At 41.7% G+C, this 21,416-nt stretch overlaps 1 pseudogene; it reads right to left on the bottom strand.

Annotated features, from left to right (window-relative positions):
- Positions 1-14,462: 14,462 nt before the first annotated feature.
- On the bottom strand, positions 14,463-15,591 carry LOC100971998 (hsc70-interacting protein-like; annotated as a pseudogene).
- Positions 15,592-21,416: the final 5,825 nt, after the last annotated feature.

The following is a 21,416-nucleotide window of genomic DNA, read 5'->3' on the forward strand; positions in this document are numbered from 1 at the left end:
GGGAAGTCGCCCTCACGAGAGCCTTCAAAACTTGAGGCAAATGCCAATATCTCAAGCACACCTAATTTCTAACCACACACATGCAATTCCAGGCTCATCTCTTCCCTGAGGTGGTGATAGGTTGAAACTGAGGGGCTTCACTTTTGAAAGCATTTGCTGATAGAATGTGGGGTTTTTGAAAGCAATTGCTGATAGAACACAGCTAAGAACTAAGCAGTGGTCTCTAAGGTGTTGAGAGAGCTCATTGCAGAAGCGAGCCACTTCCCCCCAGACCACTGACAGATGCAGGATCAGTTGAGAGCTGGGCTTTCTGTTGTGATGTGCTGCTCCTACTGAGAACATGCTGCTTTGTAGGCAGGACACGTAACGTTGCATTATACATCTCCCAGCTTGCCACATCTCCCAGCTTGCCACATCCTGTTATGTTGCATCCCATCAGCCTAAGTCATGATGGAGGCAAACACAACCTGGGGTGACATGTAGCGCTTTGTAATGCATCGTAGCATTTCAATCTACATTGGCCAAGTTGCACACATCAGCTTGGACACAAGGTGCTCATTATTCAGAGAGTGTGATCTAATGTGCAGGGACTGCTGGCTGAGGGTATAAAATGCACCAAGGGAGAGCATGTATGTCACACTCCGTCTGAGAGCCAAAGTTCATCCACTACATTGAATTCCCATTTCTCCACTGGAAAACTCCACAACCACCAAGTCCTTGTGAGAGGGGATCTGATAAACAAAACATTCCAAATGCCTCCAGTGCACTGTGGGAAGAATCACGCCCTGTGCAGAGACTTTCAAGTATTGATGCTGATGAGTAGTAAGACAGTTTCTGAAGCATGTGACTGGATGACAGCTGGCACCTCCACTCAGATTAATACTAACTGACTTACTTGGAGTTTAAACTTAGAATCTTTGGAATACTATGCAGCCATCAAAAAGAATGAGATCATGTCCTTTGCAGCAACAAAGATGTAGCTAGAGGCCATTATTCTAAGAGAATTAATGCAGGAACCAAAAACCATATACCACATGTTCTCACTCACAAGTGGAGATACCCTTAGTAAAGACAGGAACACATGGACACAAAGAGGGGAATAATAGACTCTGGGACCTACTTGAAGGTGGAGGGTGGGAGGAGGGTAAGGGTCAAAAAACTACCTATCAAGTACTATACTCACTACCTGGGTGATGAAATCATTTGTACACCAAACCCCAGCAACACTCAATTTACCCATGTAACAAATTGGCACACATACCCACTGAACCTAAAATAAAAGCTGGAAAAAAATACTTATGATCTTTTGATTATCCTTTTTCTAACCAGGAGATTTACGTACATGGGACTTTTCAAGAGAGCTGTGATGATGAGTGATGAATGAATGAATGTCTTAAGGCTCGAAAGCCAACCCTTCACTACAAATAAAGGTTTGATACCAGAATTCTACAATCTTCTTCTCCAGTCACTCCTTGAAGGCCCGGGCTCTGATACTCAAGGGAAGGCTTATGCTCTCCAAACCCAACTCAAGGAGCAATAATGGGGCAGCCAGCCCTGAAAGACTAAGAAGCATTGGCATATGGCTCAAGCCATTAGTTTCTCAACTGGCTGGGAATCCTCACAGTTTCCTTGTATGAAAGAGGGATTTGCTGCAATTTCAGGAGGGCTTCAAGAGCTCATCGGCTCCCTTTGGATTAATAGGAGCTTTCTATTGTATCCTTTTTGAAAATTTCATGTTCTGAGATACTCTTGGCCCAGTCAGAGGGCAAGGAAAGCATCAGGAAGGACAGTCAGGCTCCATTTCTCAGGAGAGTGTTTTTATAAAGTAGAATTGGAACCTTCCAATGGACAAGAGGCCTGCCCAATGACTGGGGGTAAGTAGAAGGCCCAGCACCACGGTGATGTCAGGTAACCTCTTAGCCCGCAAACCCCCACCAGCCTCTCCTGATGTGACTAAATTCTTACCTTTCTCCTTAGTTGAGACTATTTGGTTGGCAGTAACAGAAATCCACTTAACGTAACTCAATTGAAAAAGTGCAGCTAGGCCAGGCACAGTGGCCTACGACTATAATCCCAGCACTTTGGGAGGTCGAGGCAGGAGAATTACTGGAGGCCAGGAGTTGGAGACCAGCGTGGGCAATAGAGCAAGACCCCTGTCTCTACCAAAAAAAAAAAAAAAATTACTTGGGGTTGGTCCCAGCTACTTGGGAGACTGAGGCAGGAAGATTGCTTGAGCCCAGGAGTTGGAGGCTGCCATGAGCTAGGATCATGACACTGCACTCCATCCTGGGTGACAGAGTGAGACCTGGTCTCTTAAAAAAAAAAAAAAAAAAAAAAAGATAAAGTGCAGCTAGACCTCACCAGACCTGGCAAGCCATTTAGTCAAAGCAGCTTCTCTTCCACTGCACCTGGTCTCTTTCTCTCTCTGCAGCCACATGGCCTCTCACCTTCACTTTCCCTGTGAGATCTTTCTCCCTCTGTCCCTCTCTCTTCACCTCTGTCTTTTTCAGTCTGTCCATCTCTCTTAACCAGCTCTCTCTGCCTCTCCTTGTGCACATAAATAAATGTGGTTACCTAAGTCCATTTAAATTATCTCAGTTCAGGTGACTGGCTGAAAAAAGTACTCATATTCTATAGTTCCAATACACAGTCCCAGAAGCTTTGGTTCACGTTGGGTCTACCCCCGTGCAATCAGTATTGTCCTCTGCTCGTCCACCGAAGTCACCCAGTCTGGCCTGGATGGCACGGCCATGCAGTGTACACACAGCTGTCCTCATCCACTCCTGTCCCTGTGGAAAGTTCTCTGGAAATGGGACTGTGGGCTGGACATGCACCTCCAAGGCATCCTTGTCATGTCTATTTTCTCTCCAGTCTAATCACATCCGCCATCCTCTCTTCCAACCTAGATGTCACACAAACCAGGGGATAGTGGAAGAGAATAGGCTTGGGAGACAGACTTGGTTTCTAATACTGGCTTTGTAAATAGTAGGTTTATGGCCTTGATTAAGGAGCGTAAACCTCAATTTCTCCATAAGAATAGGGGAAATAGCATCTATCCCGAAAGCTTATTTTGAGGATAATGACCCATTTTGGAAAGAATCATCTAAATACAGAATTTCTATTTCTTCACTTTTCATTTATTCTATACTCACTTATTTGTGGCTTCTGCTTCTACCAGTCCCTTGAAATTGTTTTCATTAAGGTCAGCTATGACTTTTTCTGTTGCTATCACCTGTCCTAATCATATTCATTCTCTTTTTAGAATCGTCACTGTTGACCATTCTCTCCTTCTTGAAAATGTTCTTCCTATGGCTTCAATAACAATATATGTCGTGGTTTTTCAAATCGATGTTGGTTTCTTTAAGATTATTTTGATATACAAATGAGTGCTGGGTGCAGTGGCACACACCTGTAGTCCCAGCTACACAGGAGGCTGAGGCAGGAGGATTGCTTGAGGCCAAGAATTTGAGGCTACAGAGTACCATGATCAGGCCTGTGAAGAACCACTGCACTCCAGCCTGGGCAATGTAGTGAGACCTCATTTGTAAATTTTTAAAAATTATTTTAATATATAAATAAGCAAAAAGAAATCAGCAATTATTTGTATCATTGCCAAAAATTAACTAGCGCTAACATGTTTGATTCTCTTTTTTATTCTTTTCTTTTTAAAAATTCAATTAATATGGAAAGGTTAGAAAATGTTTTAAATTTTAAAGTAGCCCAAATCCCTCTATCCTGGAATTCTATTCTTTATTAAGGATAGCACAGTAAAAACTCTGTTATCCAAGGCATCTTTTTAAAATGCAAGTATGGAACTAAAGAAATAGAAATGTATTTTTAAAAAATGAGTTCAGGCTGGGCACGGTGGCTTCAACCTGTAATCCTAGCACTTTGGGATGCTGAGGTGGGCAGATCACTTGAGGTCAGGAGTTTGAAACCAGCCTGGCCAACATGGTGAAACCCTGTCTCTACTAAAAATACAAAAAAAATTAGCTGGACATGGTGGCAGGCACCTGTAATCCCAGCTACTTGGGAGGCTGAGGCAGAAGAATTGCTTGAACCTGGGAGACAGAAGTTGCAGTAAGCCGAGATTGCACCACTGCACTCCAGCCTGGGCGACAGAGTGAGTGTCAAAAAAAAAAGAAAAAAATCCTCAAAGTGTGTGAGGGTAGGAGGGGGAGATGAAGAGAGGTTGATGAGTGAGTACAAACTTACAGTTAGATAAGAAACAGAAGAAATAAGTTCTAATGCTAGATAGCAGGCAGGGTAGGGGAACTATAGTTAGCATCAATATATTGTATATTTCCAAGTAGCTAGAAGAGAGGACTTGAAATGGAACCAACACATAGAAATGATCAATATTCATGGTGATAGCTACCCTTAATGCCCTGAATTGCTCATTACACATTGTATGCATATAAAAAATACTCATAGGTACCCCCATAAATATGGAAAATACTATACATCGATAACCTATATATCAATAACAGAAAAAAAAGAAACTAAAAAAATAGGAGGGTACAGTTACTACGTTTCTATTTAAGACACTGGTACTCCTACAATTTCTACAATCTTCCCTCCCCCACTTCTTGATTTGTGTTGCATTATTGGTATTTTGTTTGTTTGTTGTTTGCTTGTTTGTTTATTTTGAGATGGAGTCTCGCTCTGTCATCTAGGCTGGAGTGCATTGGCACCATCTCGGCTCACTGCAACCCCTGCCTGCTAGGTTCAAGTGATTCTCCTGTCTCAGCCTCCCATGTAGCTGGAATTACAGGTGCCCACCACCATGCCAGGCTAATTTTTGTATATTTAGTAGATGCGGGGTTTCACCATGTTGGCCAAACTGGTCTCGAACTCCTGGCCTCAAGTGATCCACCCACCTCAGCCTCCCGAGGTGCTGGGATTACTGGTGTGAGCCATCACACCCAGCCTGTTTTTATATGTTTAACATTGCAGTTTAATTTCTGTTAACATAGTTCCCATGGTTGCCTGGAATCTGGTTTTGGCTCTATATTCAAATGTATTTTATGCTTATATGAGGTGTTTTTTTTGTCATGGAATATCCATTCCAGAGTTCTTTGTTTTGATTTATCTCCATGAGGAATTTTGTTATCAGTATTTTTTTCAGAAGTGCTTATGTGTTTGTATTCTTTGATTTATTTCATGTGTTTGAGTTATTTTCATGTCTGTAGCTTTTTGCTTGAAGGCATCTTAGAGAATGTCATGCTCACGGTCACACCTACTTTCCCTTAGAACTTTGATGATGTTCCCCCTTTGCCTTTTTCTGGCATTGAATGATCTTGTGGAAAAGTCTGGGGCAGCCTTATTTACTGCTATTGACTGTATGCTGGGGGAAAAAAATCTCTCTTTATCTGTGTTCATATAAGTGGATTAGCTTAGCTAGACTGGATCTTGATGTTCAGTGATCTGGGTGATTGGGATTATGTATATAAAAAATTGATGTTCATAAAATGCTCAGCACAGAACCCAGTATGGGGTCAACAAATTATGGCCTACAGGCCAAATCCAGCTCACAAACTACAAATAAAGTTTTACTAGAACACAAACATATTAGTTTATGTATTATCTGTGGCTGCTTTCCTGCCTCAATGGCAGGGCTGAATAGCTGTGACAGAGACCATATGGTCTGCAAGTCCTAAAATATTTACTATCTGTCCTTTTACAGAAAATGTTTATCAGCCCTATTCCCCAACACACATGCTCACTCTGTCCTATAGAATCAGGAAAAACTGGCTATTGAAAGTGACTTTACATCTCACTTTCTAGTCTAACATGTTATTTTCTGCAAAAGCAGTTTCCATAAAACCTAGATATGGGCTCCACCAACCTTAACCACTTCCAAAGAGAAGTTCACCTGCATTATGTAATGTCCATATGATATGGTATTATCTTTTGAAGACAAGCTCACATCTATGTCCAGAGACCCATCCACAATTGAGGCATAATGATGTTTCAATTTAAAGCCATATTCAGAAACTTTCCCTATTACCGCCACATGGTCAGATGGCCCATGCCCAGTTGCAAATAACCAATCAATCAATATCAACAACATGGTTGTGGCACTTCAAAAGTGGGAGAAGAGAAGGAAAAAAACAAGTGTTTTTTTTTTTTTTTTAGTAAAACCCAAGAAAATGCAATGATAAGTCTATAAAAGGTGATTTTGAAATGGTCCGTATTTTAAGAGTTTTGCTGCTGCTGCAATGACTTTAAAATACCCTTGAACTGGACTCATTGGGTCCTTCCTTTTGGGGAATGGGCAGCTTTCTGCATAAGGAATACCTGTAGAGATTATTTCTGGCTCTGTGAATTGCCATTCTGTATTCACTATCTCTCATGTACCAATTTGGGAAGAGTGATGAGGGTGTTGAGATAGGAGAAAGGATTAATAGTGTGCTTTCTAGTCACTGGGAATGTTGAGAATAGATATTTAGCAGACAGTGAGATAAGGAATCTCCACACTTTATGTGTGTGTACATGGAAGATATTATCAATATATCAGCCTTTCAGATAGCCACTTGCCTTAGGTCAGTAAAAATTAGAGGCCGACATTTTATTTAACTCTGCGTTATCTCCTCTTTGCAACTTGAAGTAGACATAGGCTAGTTAACACAGAATATTATCTTGGGGTGGGTACATACTTGTAATTTATATAAAAGGCTGAAATGCACCTCATTGTATTTCCTTGCCCAAAGATGGAGTAAGCATTTATAAACTTCCCGCGAAATATTACCACCTTAGAGTCAGCAGACCTAGAATATGTGAACTTGGCCAAGTTTCTTAACCTGCTCTGTCTAGTTTTCTGATCTTTAACAAGAACTAACCTTTGTCAAGCACTGACTGTGTGCCAGGAATGGCTGTAAGTGTTTTCCGTGCATTTTCTCATTCAATTCCCCCAACTGCTTACGGTCCATATTTCATATATATATATATATATATTTTTTTTTTTTTTGAGACAGAGTCTTGCTTTGTCACCCAGGCTGGAGTGCGGTGGTACAATCTCGGCTCACTGCAACCTCCTTCTCCCAGGTTCAATCCATTCTTCTGCCTCAGCCTCCCAAGTAGCTGGGATTACAGGCAACCATCATCACACCCAGCTAATTTTTGTATTTTTAGTAGAGATGGGGTTTCACCATGTTGGCCAGGATGGTCTTGAACTCCTGACCTCAAGTGATCTGCCCACCTCAGCCTCCCAAAGTGCTGGGATTACAGGCATGAGCCACTGTGCCTGGCCAGGTCCATACTATATTATGATGCTCGCTTGCATGAGAAAACTGAGGGATAAAGTGGTTCAAGCCATTTTTAGAGGTAAAGCTAGATTTGAACTTGGCAATCTGGCTCCAAAGTTTGTTCTGCCTCTTACCAGTAATAAGATTGTAAAAAATATAAAAAGAAAAATTGAAGAATATATTTTTTATTATGTTCTTTATATATAGTAAGCATGCAACGAATGGTAATAATCTATGTGATAGTGATGATGACTGTGATGAAAAGAATAAAAAAAAACAGGGTGACTATGCTAGGTGCAGTGCCTCACACCTGTAACCCCAGCACTTTGGGAGCTGGAGGTGGTGGGTGACTTGAAGACAGGAGTTCGAGAACAGCCTGGCCAACATGGCAAAACCCTGTCTCTACTAAAAATACAAAAACTAGCAGGGCATGATGGCATGCACCTGTAGTCCCAGCTACTCAGGAGGCTGAGGCACAAGAATCATTTGAACCCAGGAGGCAGAGGTTGCATTGAGCCGAGATCACGCCACTGCACTCCAGCCTGAGTGACAAAGCAAGACTCTGTCTCAAATATATATATCTATAAAATTAAAAATTTTTAAAAGGGCGATTTAGAAAATACATTATTATAATCCTTGAAAGGGCTTCTGGCCCCAAGCAAACCACTCTCCTACTAGAGAGAGGGATTTCTTAATTTGTGCATAGATCTGACTTGGGACAAAGACTATGTGCTCATACCACAGTGTTGATGAAGTTCAAAGTAGCTGAGGCTACTATCACATCATAGTTCTGGTTTTTGGTCTTTGACTACTGGGCTTGTGTTCAGCCTTTGTCTTTTGCCAATCGCAAAATCAGGGATGATTCTCATGTATTCAGGTGGACTTCTGTCTTGGCCCTAGTAGGCAAATGGTGAAAAAGAGCCCTGGGAGAGAAGCCAGAATCTGTGAGTTGAAGAGGGGGAGGCAGGGAGAGCCAGTAAAGAGAAGAGGTGAGTTCCAGGCGGTGACAAAGAAAGGCTTTGGCAGGAACTGTGAGTCGGAGGAGATGAAAGTTGGGATAGGGTCACATAGCAAAGGAGATCGCCATCCTTCTGAAGAGCAGGAAAAGACCAGAAGAATCAAAAACCAGGACTTGAACAGATATTTATACACTCATGTTCACAGCAGGATTACTCACAAAAGCCAAGAGGTGAACACAACCCAAATGCCCATTCACAAAAGATTGAGGTCAATGCTTTTCTCACTCCCAGAGACACTGGACTCCAGGAAAGGTGTTGATTGATGTGGCTGCAGTATTGCCACATCAGCAGATGAATGGATTAGCCGATGAGTGGATCAACAAGATGTCGTAGATACATAATGGAATATTATCCAGCCTTAAAAAGGAGGAAATTCTGACACATGCTACAAAATGAATGAGTCTTGAGGACATTATGCTAAGTGAAACCAGCCAGACACAAAAGGGCAGATACTATGATTCCACTCATATGAGATATCCGGAGTAGTCAAAATCACAGAGACAGAAAGCAGGATGGTGGTTGCCGGGGGCTGGGGGAAGGGGATATGGGGAGTTATTGTTTAATGTCATGATCCCCAACCTTCCTGGCACCGGGGATTGGTTTCATAGAAGATGGCAGGGGTGAGGGGATTGGGGGAGTGGCTTTGGGATGAAACTCTTCCACCTCAGATCATCAGGCATTAGTTAGAGTCTCATAAGGAGCTCACAACATAGATTCCTTGCATGCACAGTTCACAATAGGGTTCACGCTCCTATGAGAATCCGATGCTGCCACTGATCTGACGGGAGGCAGAGCTCAGGCGGTCACGCTCAATGGCCCAGTTCCTAACAGGCCATGGACGAGTCTGTGGCCCAGGGTTTGGGGACCCCTGTTTAATGGGTTACAGAGCTTCAGTTTGTGAAGATGAAAAACTCCTGGACACGGATGGTGGAGGTGATGGTTGCCCAATAATGTGAATGTACTTAATGTCACTAAACTATATATTTTAAAAAATGGTTAAAATGATAAATTTTATACTATGTATATTTTAACACATTAAAAATAATAAAGAAAATCTCACAATAAAAAGAGAGGGTGAATATGAATGACATGACTTAACTATAGCAGTCGCCATTGAATGCACATCTCCTACATAGATTTATGTTTATATATTCAGTAGTGGTGGCTGGGGTGAAGAGGAAACTGGCTAAATGTATAGAATTTCCATTTTTGCCAACTGAACCGACCCATTGGTCAGAAATGGGGCCTATCATTTATTCCGGGGAACTACTACAAAATAACTCCGGCCGGAGTTATTTTAATTGACTGTTGAGTAATGGTGCTCATAAAACTCAATTGGTGGGCAGCCCTGCCTTCCCACCAGTCACACTCCAGAAGGGATCATGGTGGCCAGGGGACACCTGCTGGAGGCTCGTCACCAGGATTCTTGACGACTGGAGCTGGTGCGATTAGATCAGCAGGGAAGTAGGTCAGTGGAGAAGCCACTTACTGGCTTGCAGAGACTTCGGCTGGGGTGCAGAAGAGCAGGCGGTGCTGCCGGCCGTGTATCAGGACACAAGTGCCTTCTTATGCACCAGTAAAAGTTGTGAGTATCACAAAAGTTACCTAGAAACCAAATCACAAGACTTCCAGTGACTCTGGCAGGCTCCCTAGTGTTGACAAATCAGGGCATCACAGGACTCTAGTTTCCCTACAATTAAGCAGATAATTAAGAAATAAGAACACATTTTTCTGATATAAATTGATAGGTTCTAGTTGTTTATGTTAGCGTCAGAAATAAATTGAGCAGTAATCTGCAAAGGATGTTATTGCATTATAAAAATAAAGATCTGTCTCCACAACCAATCAATTCAGCAGATATATACCAACAATCAAATTGTTAAAAATGACTTCTATAAATTACCCAGGGTTCTGTCTAATGGTGCCAGAAGCAGCTGTGATACAATTTAGGGCTGATATAACCATACATCGAGAGTGCTTTTTCATTCTGATACTTTCCGTTCCCTTCAAAGCAGTTGTAGTAGAGCCCACAGCTTTGTTTAGTGCACTCATGTGAAAACAAAGTGTATTTCACTCCATGGGTTAGCAAAGTCATTTTGGCAGGAATATATGCATTTGATATGGGAAGAATAATTCAATTTTCTTTCTATTATTTCAGCTACAAGGTTGCAATGTACTTAATTCTTCATTAAGCCCTCTGGCTTGCAAGGAAGTTGCTGTTCTTTACGAGCTGCCGTACTTCTTTCAAATGAAGGTGGAAAAGACCCACCAAGGGAGAGTTATAATCATATATTTTTCAGTCTTGTCTAACAGCCATTTCAATGAAATCAGAACGATTTAGTACCTTTGCTTAATACCTGCAGCATTTGAAAATTCAGTCTGTCCAAACTTGATTGTCTGTTAATGCCTAATCACCAAGCTGCACCAGGATCTGTCGGTGGCCTTTTTTTTTTTCCTTTGCATATTCATGTCGGCTGAAAAAGCAGTTAAATGCTGGCTGAACTGAAAGCAATTTTCCCACTTGGGAGCCCTGACACAACAGGAATCCATCTTTCATATAACAGTTCCAAACGTAGTTCTTCCACAGAGGTTTTGTCTAGTAAGCTTAGATGGTGCCCTAGCTGAGACATGGTTTACTCACCAGACGCAATTAACAATGACAGCAAAAACACATGCAGTAGCCACTGGACTCCCACTGGGTATTAAGTTCTTTCCTCGGAATATGAGACACCAGGAGACACATCAAGACAAATAAACATGGTCCCTGCCCTCAAATAACTTACAATATAGTAAGAAAGTGGCAAAAATTTGAATGGTTTGAGAATAACTAAGTGGATACAAATTAAAGTCAGTCTCGGGAATGGATCCGTTTTTGGAGAAAAGTTTCCTATTTCTCCGCTAGATAGAGGTGGACAGGCTTGGCACAGGACATTGTGGAAGGTACAGAAGGATCTAACAACCTGGTTGAAGAAAAAATTTCAAATAATGGCTGATAGCATAAGGTGAGAGAAAGAAAGAAACTTAGGGGCAGGGGAAGGAGAGCATAGTTTGAGGGGTGCTGGAGTCAGGGACAGGTTTAGAGAGGCATGAGTGGGACATACTAAATTTAACACAGAAATGGTGCTCAACAGTCAATTAAAATCTGAGTCTGGAACTCCGGAGAAAAGTCAAGAATAAAGATACAGATGTAAGCCAGGCATGGTGGCTCACGCCTGTAATCCCAGCACTTTGGGAGGTTGAGGTGGGTGGATCACCTGAGCTCAGGAGTTTGAGACCAGCCTGGCCAGTATGGTGAAACCCAGTCTCTACTGAAAATACAAAAAATTAGCCGGGCAAGATGGTGGGCGCCTGTAATCCCAGCTACTCAGGAGGCTGAGGCAGGAGAATCACTTGAACCCAGGAGGCGGAGGTTGCAGTGAGACGAGATTGCTCCACTGCACTCCAGCCTGAGTGACAGAGTGAGACTCCATCTCAAAAAAAAAAAAAAAAAAAAAAAAAGATAGAGATGTAGAGGTTTTGCTTTCTTTGGAGGACTGGTCAGATATGTTGTAGAATGTCCTGTTTTTTAATACCTGTTTTAATACCTGGAGCACTTGAAAATTCAGTCCGTCCAAACTGTGATTGTCCATTAATGCCTATTCACCAAGCCACGCTAGGATCTGTCGGTGGCCTTTTTTTTCCTTTGCATATTCATGTCAGCTGAAAAGGCAGTTAAATGCTGGCTGAACTGGAAGCAATTTTCCCACTTGGGAGCCCTGGCACAACAGGAATCCATCTTCAATATAACAATTCCAAACTTAGTTCCTCTACAACAGATCTGTTATAGAAGAATCCTGGTTTTTTTTTAATTGATGTTTAATAGTTGTACATATTTATGAGGTACATGTGTTTTTTTGGTACATGTATACAATGTATACATTACAACAGGATAATTGGGATATCTATCACTAGAAGTCCTATTTTTGACTCTCAAAAATAGTTAATTTCTTCCCTGATAGATACTTATTCTGAAATTCTCAATGGACACTCCCCGTCCTTCAGTCTAATGTTTCGAAAGAAACATTTTGATAACTCCTAATTGGTCCTTGCACTAGAGATTTTCTGGTTGCACCTGCAGATCCTCTCTCCATTCTTCTCCTTCCTGTTTTTGCCCTGGGAGGCCGAGCTCTGTGAATGGCATCACCTTGCCCACTGGCTGCTAAATCGTTTGGCCAACGGAAGACACAAATGAGAGATAACAGCCCGGAAGGGAGTGAGGTCAAGGTGCACATTTATCGTGAATCCCTCTTCGCCTGGTCATGATGAATTGGCTGCTTCTCTGTACAGCCACTTGCTTTAGGTTGCAGTCAACACTCTCCCTACTTTCCAGTCTGGCCTAGAGGTAGTGACAGCTCCTGCTGTTGTTAGCCTGTGGGAACTGACAGTATCCCTTGTGAGTTTCCCTAAAGGCTGCCTATTCTTTTTAAACAGTGCTTTTGGTAAGCTTCATTAGCTTAACTTAACGAAACTCTTCTCAATTACCTAGTTTGAATCCAGTATGTCTTTTCTGACATGACTCTCAAAGAGTCTTCTGCAAATACTGATTGATTGATTGATTGACGATATTATCCGATCTTTGTTCTAATATATCTTCCTTTAAAAAGTTCTACAACATAGTAATCACACTTGGGCTGATCTGTTTTCATGAAAGAAAGCACTTAAGATAGTGTTCTCTAATTTAAATATTAATAGGAAAATGATTAAATAAATTATGATCCATCTCTCTATATGATACTGAAATTTTTTTTTTTGAAAATTTGACATTTTCTTAATCATTGGAGGGGAGAGAAAGAAAGCAAGCAGAGGTGGGGATATGGTTACACTATTTAAGAGCTGAATACAAAGACAGTGAGTCTTTCATAGTCTCAACAACTCCACAATGAATAACTGTGGATTATCTCATTTATAATTCACATTGGATAAAAAAATTGGTTCCCTTCTGTGTATATCAATTTAATTCAAACCTTATCTTCAGAATACAAAGATGAATACTACAAGATAAACTAACTGCAATAGGTATTTTCTAAGTAGAAGAGCAAACACCAAAGGGAATCCCTCTTTCCAATGTCTTCTGATATGGCAAGATTTTGCCAGAATGGAAGTCTAACATTTAAATAAGCATTCTCTTGGCCAAGTAAGAAACTACAGTTGTTGTGGGTATTACCCTACAATTACCATATGTATTACATATTAAATTAAACTCAGCATTAAATATGCTTGTATAATTATGTTGTTAATGATGATAGCAGTGATGATGCTGGTGGAAAAAGCCTGTCTTTCGTCCATGAAAAGTAAGGGAGAAAAATGTAACAAGCAGAAAGCAAACACAGAGTTGGGCAATTTTTGACTAGGAAAGAGAATTTTAAGCATAGAAATATAAAAAGAAAAGTACTCCCTTATTTCCCTTACGTGGAAATAATATGAAACACTTATTAGATACACTGGACAACAAGAGAACTAAGTACTCCAACTCTACTGCAGCATTACAGAAAAAATCATCCCTTCACCACAGTGTAAGACTTAAGGGCAACCTGCCCAAGGATGTATGTTATATCAAACACAGCAAGATTGCTGCTGCCCTGCCAAGTACTTCCAATCCCTACCTAGGTCCTACTGAAATATGGGTGGTCCCAGTTAGTTTTATTGAAATAAATCTTTAAAGAAAAAGATAAAGCATTCAAAAAGACAAGTCAAAATGCATCAGGAACCACATATCCAACACAAACTTTATCCTCAAATGAGTTATGTTTGCCTCGCACTAATAACTTTTATTTCACTCAAATTAGAGCAGTAATCTTCCATACGTAAGTATATTCCCTGCCCAATAATTCAAAGAAAAAAAATCCAAAATGATTAGTAAGGAAAAATATAAGAATTAACAGACCCTTTAAATTTGTTTTAAATATTTTGAAGATTTAAAAAGTGTTTAAAGTTTGTAATTCCTAGTAGGAAAACATTATCTGAATGAATACCGTAATGGCAAGCCACTATAAAATGCTTCAGCTGCATTTGGGGGAGAGGGGTAGGGATTATCTTCAAAGCACCCCAGCTCTCTTGATGAGAAGGTCGGAGGTACACTGGTTTGTATTATTGCGACATCCATAAGGTGATCTAGGTTGCTTTTCCTTCAGCAAGGGCTTTATTTATCAGAAGGGCATTACGCTTGACCTCCAAATTTGGCTGACAATTTACTGATAAGATTCATAACCTTTGGGTTGCTCTAGTATTTTGACATATTTGCTGGGTTCTGAGCCACATCCTGGAAGGCCACCATAACTTCTGGATCCTGCATGGCTGCAAGAACCTCTGGATCACTAAGAATTTCATTGAGTCCAGGCATTCCGGCCATTCCAGGCATGCCCCCTCCCATTCCAGGCATGCCCGCTCCCATTCCAGGCATTCCTCTGGGAAAATTACCCGGCACTCCCCCAGGAAAGCCACCTGGAAAAGAGCCATACTGAGCTCCTGACTGTCGTCTGTCTTCTTCCTCCCTCTGGGCTCTCTCATGCTCTTCTCGAGCCTTCTTAACTCGTTCTATTCTTTCTTTGATCTCTCACTCTTCACATTTTTGCTCATACTTTCTCCGATGTTCTGCGATTTTCTGTGCCCTATGTTGAACTTCTTTCAGCATTGCACTAGCATCTTCATCATAATCCAATTTAGAGGCAAGGGCAAGATCATGGGCTGCTTCTTCCCAGTGGCCTAGAAGTCTGTGTGCTTTCCCCTGCCACTTGTGAGGCTGAGCTGAATCAGGATTTATTTCAATGGCTCTGTCACAGTCTCGGATGGCAGCATTTGGCTTCTGTAATTTGACGAAGACACTGGCCCTCTTGGCATACAAAATGGCCAAGCGAGGATTCAGCTTGATGGCATCTGTGAATAAGTCAATGGCTTTCTGGAGTTCACCATCATTTAGGTCTCCAATAGCAGCCACTTTTTATCATTTGCCTGATCCATCATCTCCTCCGTTATCTCCGCATTTTCATCTCCCATTTCTTGAGGAGCATCAGTGTCTGGTTCAATCACACCTTCTTTATCAATTTCTAGATCACTTTCCTCACTTGATGTTTCGTATGCCTTTAAGTCTTCCTCCACCTTCTTACTATCAGGTTTTTCTTCTTTGGTATTTTCTTCTGATTTAGCTTTCTGAGTAGCAAGTGGTACTTTACCTCCCATGCTCTCCACCCACTCCCTCAGAAGCGCATTTCCTCGGTGTGCAGAATGCTCAGATCCTGCTTACACATCTTCACAAAGGCCTGAAGCTCGTTCACTTTGCGGGGGTCCATGGTAGGGAGGTGGTGGGCGAAGCTGGGGGGCTGCAGCCCAGTTCCAGGCCCAGGCGCTGGCTCGGCGTGACTGCGCAGAAGGGGCTGAAATTTTTTTTTAAATGAGACAATTGGCCAGGCACGGGGGCTCATGCCTGTAATCCCAGCACTTTGGGAGGCCGAGGTGGGTAGATCACCTGAGGTCAGGAGTTCGAGACCAGCCTGGCCAACATGGTGAAACCCCATCTCTACTAAAAATACAAAAAAGCAGCTGGGTGTGGTGGCAGGCCCCTGTAATCTCAGCTACTCAGGAGGCTGAGGCAGGGGAATCTCTTGAACCCGGGAGGTGGAGGTTGCAGTGAGCTGAGATCACGCCACTGCACTCCAGCCTGGGCAACAAGAGCTAAACTCTATCTCAAAAAAAAAAAGAGAGAGAGAGACAATCTTACAGGTATGGACATAGAAATATCTTTAAGACATATTAAGTGAAAAAAAAAGTGACAGAAGAATAGGCTCAGTATAACCCCATTTATGAAAACAACATTAAACAAAATAAAACTACACATTTTATATAAACTCTTATGAACACATAGGCCCTTCAGACTCTAGTCCTACACTTTTCCCTTGCCTCACCCCCTCCGATATTCCTGCCTGGACGTTGCACTTCAGGTCAGCAACTACATTATGCACTTGCTGAATTAGAGTAGGCGCTCAATGCTTGTGGGATAAATGAATGAATTACAATTTTCAAACATGTCCTTTACTTTCAAGACTCCCTCTTAGTGTTTGTCCCTACTGTTCCATCAGCTTAAAATGCTGTTAACCCTTCCCTCAGCAATTGTGATTTAGTTAGTAGTCCTCTAGCATCCACTAAATTCCACTTTATTTGGAAAGCCTTCCCAAACCCCTTAAACTAGAATTTTCTGGCCCTCCTCTGCTTTTCTAGAGCAATTTATAACTTCACCTGAGCACTCAGAACACCTTGCTTTGCAATCAAATCCAGTTTCCCCTATAAGATTCTAAGATCCTGGGGGAGCTTTGGCAATTTTGTATTCCCAATACTCAGCATAATATCTCACACATAGTAGTCACTTGGTGTGTTACCTTTAATTAAATCTAATTGACTGTTAGGGTCCCAGGGGCCAGGTACACCAGACCAGGTAGAGTAGAATAGGTACAATGCCTATTGTAGGTTATTAATTGAATGTCTCCAAACAAAGTAAATTGATTAATTTAATCATGAAATTGAGTGCCATCCTACTTTAAATAATTTACTCTAAAACTTCAGGCAATTTAAGTCTAAGACGGAAAGCAGGTGGAGAGTGTAAGAGCCTATATAAGACAAATTTTTCTTTGTTGAATATCAAAGGGCCTCAAGGAATGATCTGGCCTGCCAATGCAGGAATGGGCAACAGAGAAGTACATAGTTGAACAACCTTCTCTCTCTTCTCTCCCGAGGAACAAGCATATTTTCCCGTCAACTTTAGTAGCAGTTGCCCCCTGTGGATTTCCCAATGAATCAGAAGCTGCCTCCGCACAGACTCCTAATCCACAACTTGTATTTCTCAAATCTAATTTATTAAAAACTCATTTATTTTCGACAACACCAGATTTCTGATTAACTCCCAGCACCATGGGTTATTTAATGCAGTGGGTTTCATTGTCATTTCTGATTTCCCTAAGTGCTTGATTGATAGAAGCTATCATGGGCTTAGTCTGTCAGTGTATTGTTCCTGTGTCAAGTGACAACAAAAAACTTTATTAATGAAATTGCTGGTGTCTCCTAAATAAGCTAGAAACCCAGTATGGCATTGGAGACCCACAGGTGTTAGCTTTCACTAGGGCAACTAAAAATCATGCCTGGAAGCTTCGCTGAGATACAAGGCAGATATCCCTACCTATGCTCCATCTGGAAAAGCCTGGCAGGGTCCAGAGTTGTGTTTTCTCATTTGGTGTCAAGGAAGAAAGAGGTGTATTTTCATTTTGCCTTTTGATAAGGGTGATGAAATGCACTGAAGTAGGTTCAGAATGATAAATCAACTTTAAATGCGAACAGCCTTATCTTGTGTTTGTTTTTATAATTTTTCAGACCCATTTAAATCTTTGAGGAGAGTAACCCTTAGAATACAAGATAGAGTTGTTAAGCCTCTAAAATAAAATATGATGGGGAGCGGTGGCTCATGCCTGCAACCCCAGCACTTTGGGAGGCTGAGATGGGAGGATCTCTTGAGCCCAAGAGTTCGGGACCAACCTGGGCAATATAATGAGACTTCATCTCTAAAACAATAATAATAAAATAAAATAAAATAAAACAAAAGCAAGAGCTGTTGCCATGCTGTTTGTGTAGCTAATCCCTTAACCTGTCTTCTGGACTGAGATTGCTTCCTCAACCCAACCATAGCCTTGAGCTACCCACAGATGTGAATTAGGTGGAAAAACTGCCGCAAAAATGTCAGTAAAGGGGAAAGAAGCAGGGGCAGGTCTCCCATATATTAGCAAAATGTCTTCACAATTTAGTGTTCTCAGTTTGCTGAAATATAGCAGATTTCCCTTATAAACCTTCCACTGGTGTCTTTGGTGCTTTATCTTCCTAGCTAGACAAGGACCCTGGATGGAGGAGAATTGGTCATTCAGTGGAAAGTCCAATCGCCTCTCATTTCTCAAACATGAGAACAGATAACTTCCTAATCAGTTCTTCCCTTCTGAATATCTCCTTCCACAACCCTCTGTGACTGTAGCCCGGAGATTTGGATTAATTTTTCCCTTTAGCGTTGCGTCTGACAGCTGAGATGTTGTGATGTTTATGAACTGTTCAGTCAAAGAGATTATATAGCACCTTGAACAGCTTAGAGGACACATACTGTGTAAATCTAAGCACTAAGAAGTCAGGAACCTGAGAAGAAAGCATAATTCAGGATAAGTCTCCCAATACCTTCCCATCACCTCTACTTGTCTCCCTGGGTGAAAACTCTAAGAGGGCAAACTAGAGAATAAGGCACAGAATCCAAAGTTCTTGAGATTTCACTTCCCTGGGCCCTTTTGTTGAATATGAACAAGCCCACTCATGGGCAATCTGTTACATATAAATACTACTATTCTGACACTGTAAGAAAGGTGAGCCCTTTGAGATATTTCCCAAGAGGTATCTATAGTAATTTATCTACTAACATTTGTATGCAAAGACGTGTATTTACTGAACGACTACATTTAGGATTAATGGGATCTTAGCACCGTTTACAAAAGCTGTACTTAAAATTATGCTACCCCCATTTTTCCCTAAGACTGATGAAATTTAAAAGCTAATAATTAAGATGGTTAAGACATGGGGAGTGCATGCTTTTTTACATTGTTATACATAAGTTGGTGCAAACTCTATGGAGGGCAGTATGAGAACATTTGTCAAAATTAAGATGTGCAAGCTGGGCACAGTGGCTCACACCTGTAATCCTAGCACTTTGGGAAGCCAAGCTGGGGGGATCACCTGAGGTCAGGAATTCAAGACCAGCCTGGCTAACATAGTGAAATCCTGTCTCTACTAAAAATATAAAAATCAGCCAGATTTTGTGGTGGGTGCCTGTAATCCTAGCTGCTTAGAAGGCTGAGGTAGGATAATCGCTTGAATCTGGGAGGCAGAGGTTGCAGTAAGCAAAGATCGTGCCGCTGCACTCCAGCCTGGGTGACAGAGTGAGACTCCATCTCTAAAATAAAATAAAATAAAATAAAATAAAATGTGCAATCAGAGATTTTTTCCATTTTAAGATGGTAGTGAAAAGATTTTTTTCTGCCCCTGCTCCTTTTAGGAAATTACCCCAAACCAACAAGGGTGATGAGAGAAAACCTGCAAATTTCATAATCCATGAAATTAGGAAATATTTATATGAAAATAAATAAAAGAGTTTAAAAAATGATGTAGCAGAGTGGAGGTAGCCTGTATTGTTAATTAGTGACAGGATTTTTCTTTTTCTTTTTTTTTGAGACAGAGTCTCATTCTGTCACCCAGGCTGGATTGCAGTGGCGCAATCACAGCTCACTGCAGCCTTGACCTCCCAGGCTCAGGTGATCCTCCCACTTCTGTCTCCCAGGAGGCTGGGACTACAGGCACATGCCACCATGCCTGGCTAATTTTTGTATTTTTTTGTAGAGACAGGGTTACACCGAGTTGCCCAGGCTGGGCTTAGACTCCTGGGCTCAAGTGATCCACCTGCATCAGCCTCCCAAAGTACTGGAATTATAAGCATGAGCTACTGCATCCAACCAATGACAGGATTTGGGGGTTTTTTTTTGAGACGGAATCTTGCTCTTTTCCCCAGGCTGGAATGCAGTAGCACAATTTCGGCTCACTGGCACCTCTACCTCCCAGATTCAAGCAATTCTTCTACCTCAGCCTCCCAAGTAGCTGGGATTACAGGTGCATGCCACCATGCCCGGCTGATTTTTGTATTTTTAGAAGAGACAGGGTTTTACCATGTTGCCCAGGCTAGTCTCGAACTCCTGAACTCAGGTGATCTGCCTGGCTCAGCCTCCCAAAGTGCTGGGATTACAGGCATAAGCCACTGTGCCCGGCCAATGACAGGATTTTTAAGACACTAAATGCTACAGGAAGTGAGGGTTAAGAAAAGGGCTAAAAGTTGAGAGATTTATTAGAAGTCTATATGAGGAGCAGAGAATACCCCACCCTCTCCTGAGCGGCCAGGTGACTACCCCTCACATAATCCATACCAAGAAGAATTAAACCAGTGTAGCTCCAGACTCGGGAACCCCAGCCCAGTGAAAGGTAGTTAATAGGCACAAGGCTAAAAAAGATCAAGTGTAAAGTGAATAGTGAGACCCTCCCTGCATGCTCAGCTTCCAGAACACTGGGAACCAGCCTTATTGCCATGGCCGCCTCCTTTTCCCACCACCCTCTACCCAAAGAGAGCAAATTGTAGAATTCTTCTCCAGAATAACTGAATATCCAAGAGAAATACCTAGAGATACAGATAGTTGTGAACTCTACCAATAAAAATCAAGCAGCCTGCTACTCCACTCATCTACAATGAAACCAACAAGCTCAACCGTACAAATGGAATTTTCAATCAGCTCTTTGATGGCTCCTTTTTAAATATGAACTGACAACCAGGGATCACTTGACATTTAAGAAAAATTTTCCAATATAAAAGACTCTAAAACACACACAAATGTGTGCATATGTATGCACACACAGAAAAAAAGGAACTAGGAAGAAACAAAGACAAGGTAGATAGCAAAAAAATATTTTCAAAAATTAAATCTAATTGATATTCTTAGAAATAATGAAAATATTAGCTCAATAGGAAAAGATCGGGAACTATATAAAGAATAATAAGAGAAATGGAGCTCTTAAAAATTACAGATATGGGTGCGGTGGCTCACAACTGTAATCCCAACACTTTGGGAGGTTGAGGCAGGAGGATTGCTGGAGCCCAGGAGTTCAAGACCAGCCTGGGCAACATAGGGAGACCTTATCTCTACAAAAATTTTTTAAAAGTTAGCTGGGTATGGTGGTGCATGTCTCTGGTTCCAGGTTCTTGGGAGGCTGAGGCAGGAGGATTGCTTGAGCCCAGGAGGTCAAGACTGCAGTGATCTGTGATTGTACCACTGCACTCCAGCCTGGGCAGTAGAACGAGACCCTGTCTCAAAAATTTTTTTTAAATATTAAAACAAAAACTTTTAAATGTTTTTTCAATGAAGGGGTAGAAGAAAGAGTTTAAGAAATCTCCCACACTGGCTGGGTCCAAGATCCTGTAATACATGGCTCATGCCTATAATCCCAGCTCTTTAGGAGGCCAAGGCAGGGGGATCCCTAGAGCTCAGGAGTTCAAGACTAG

Source organism: Pan paniscus, chromosome 6, assembly GCF_029289425.2.
Source record: "Pan paniscus chromosome 6, NHGRI_mPanPan1-v2.0_pri, whole genome shotgun sequence".
NCBI lineage: Eukaryota > Metazoa > Chordata > Mammalia > Primates > Hominidae > Pan > Pan paniscus.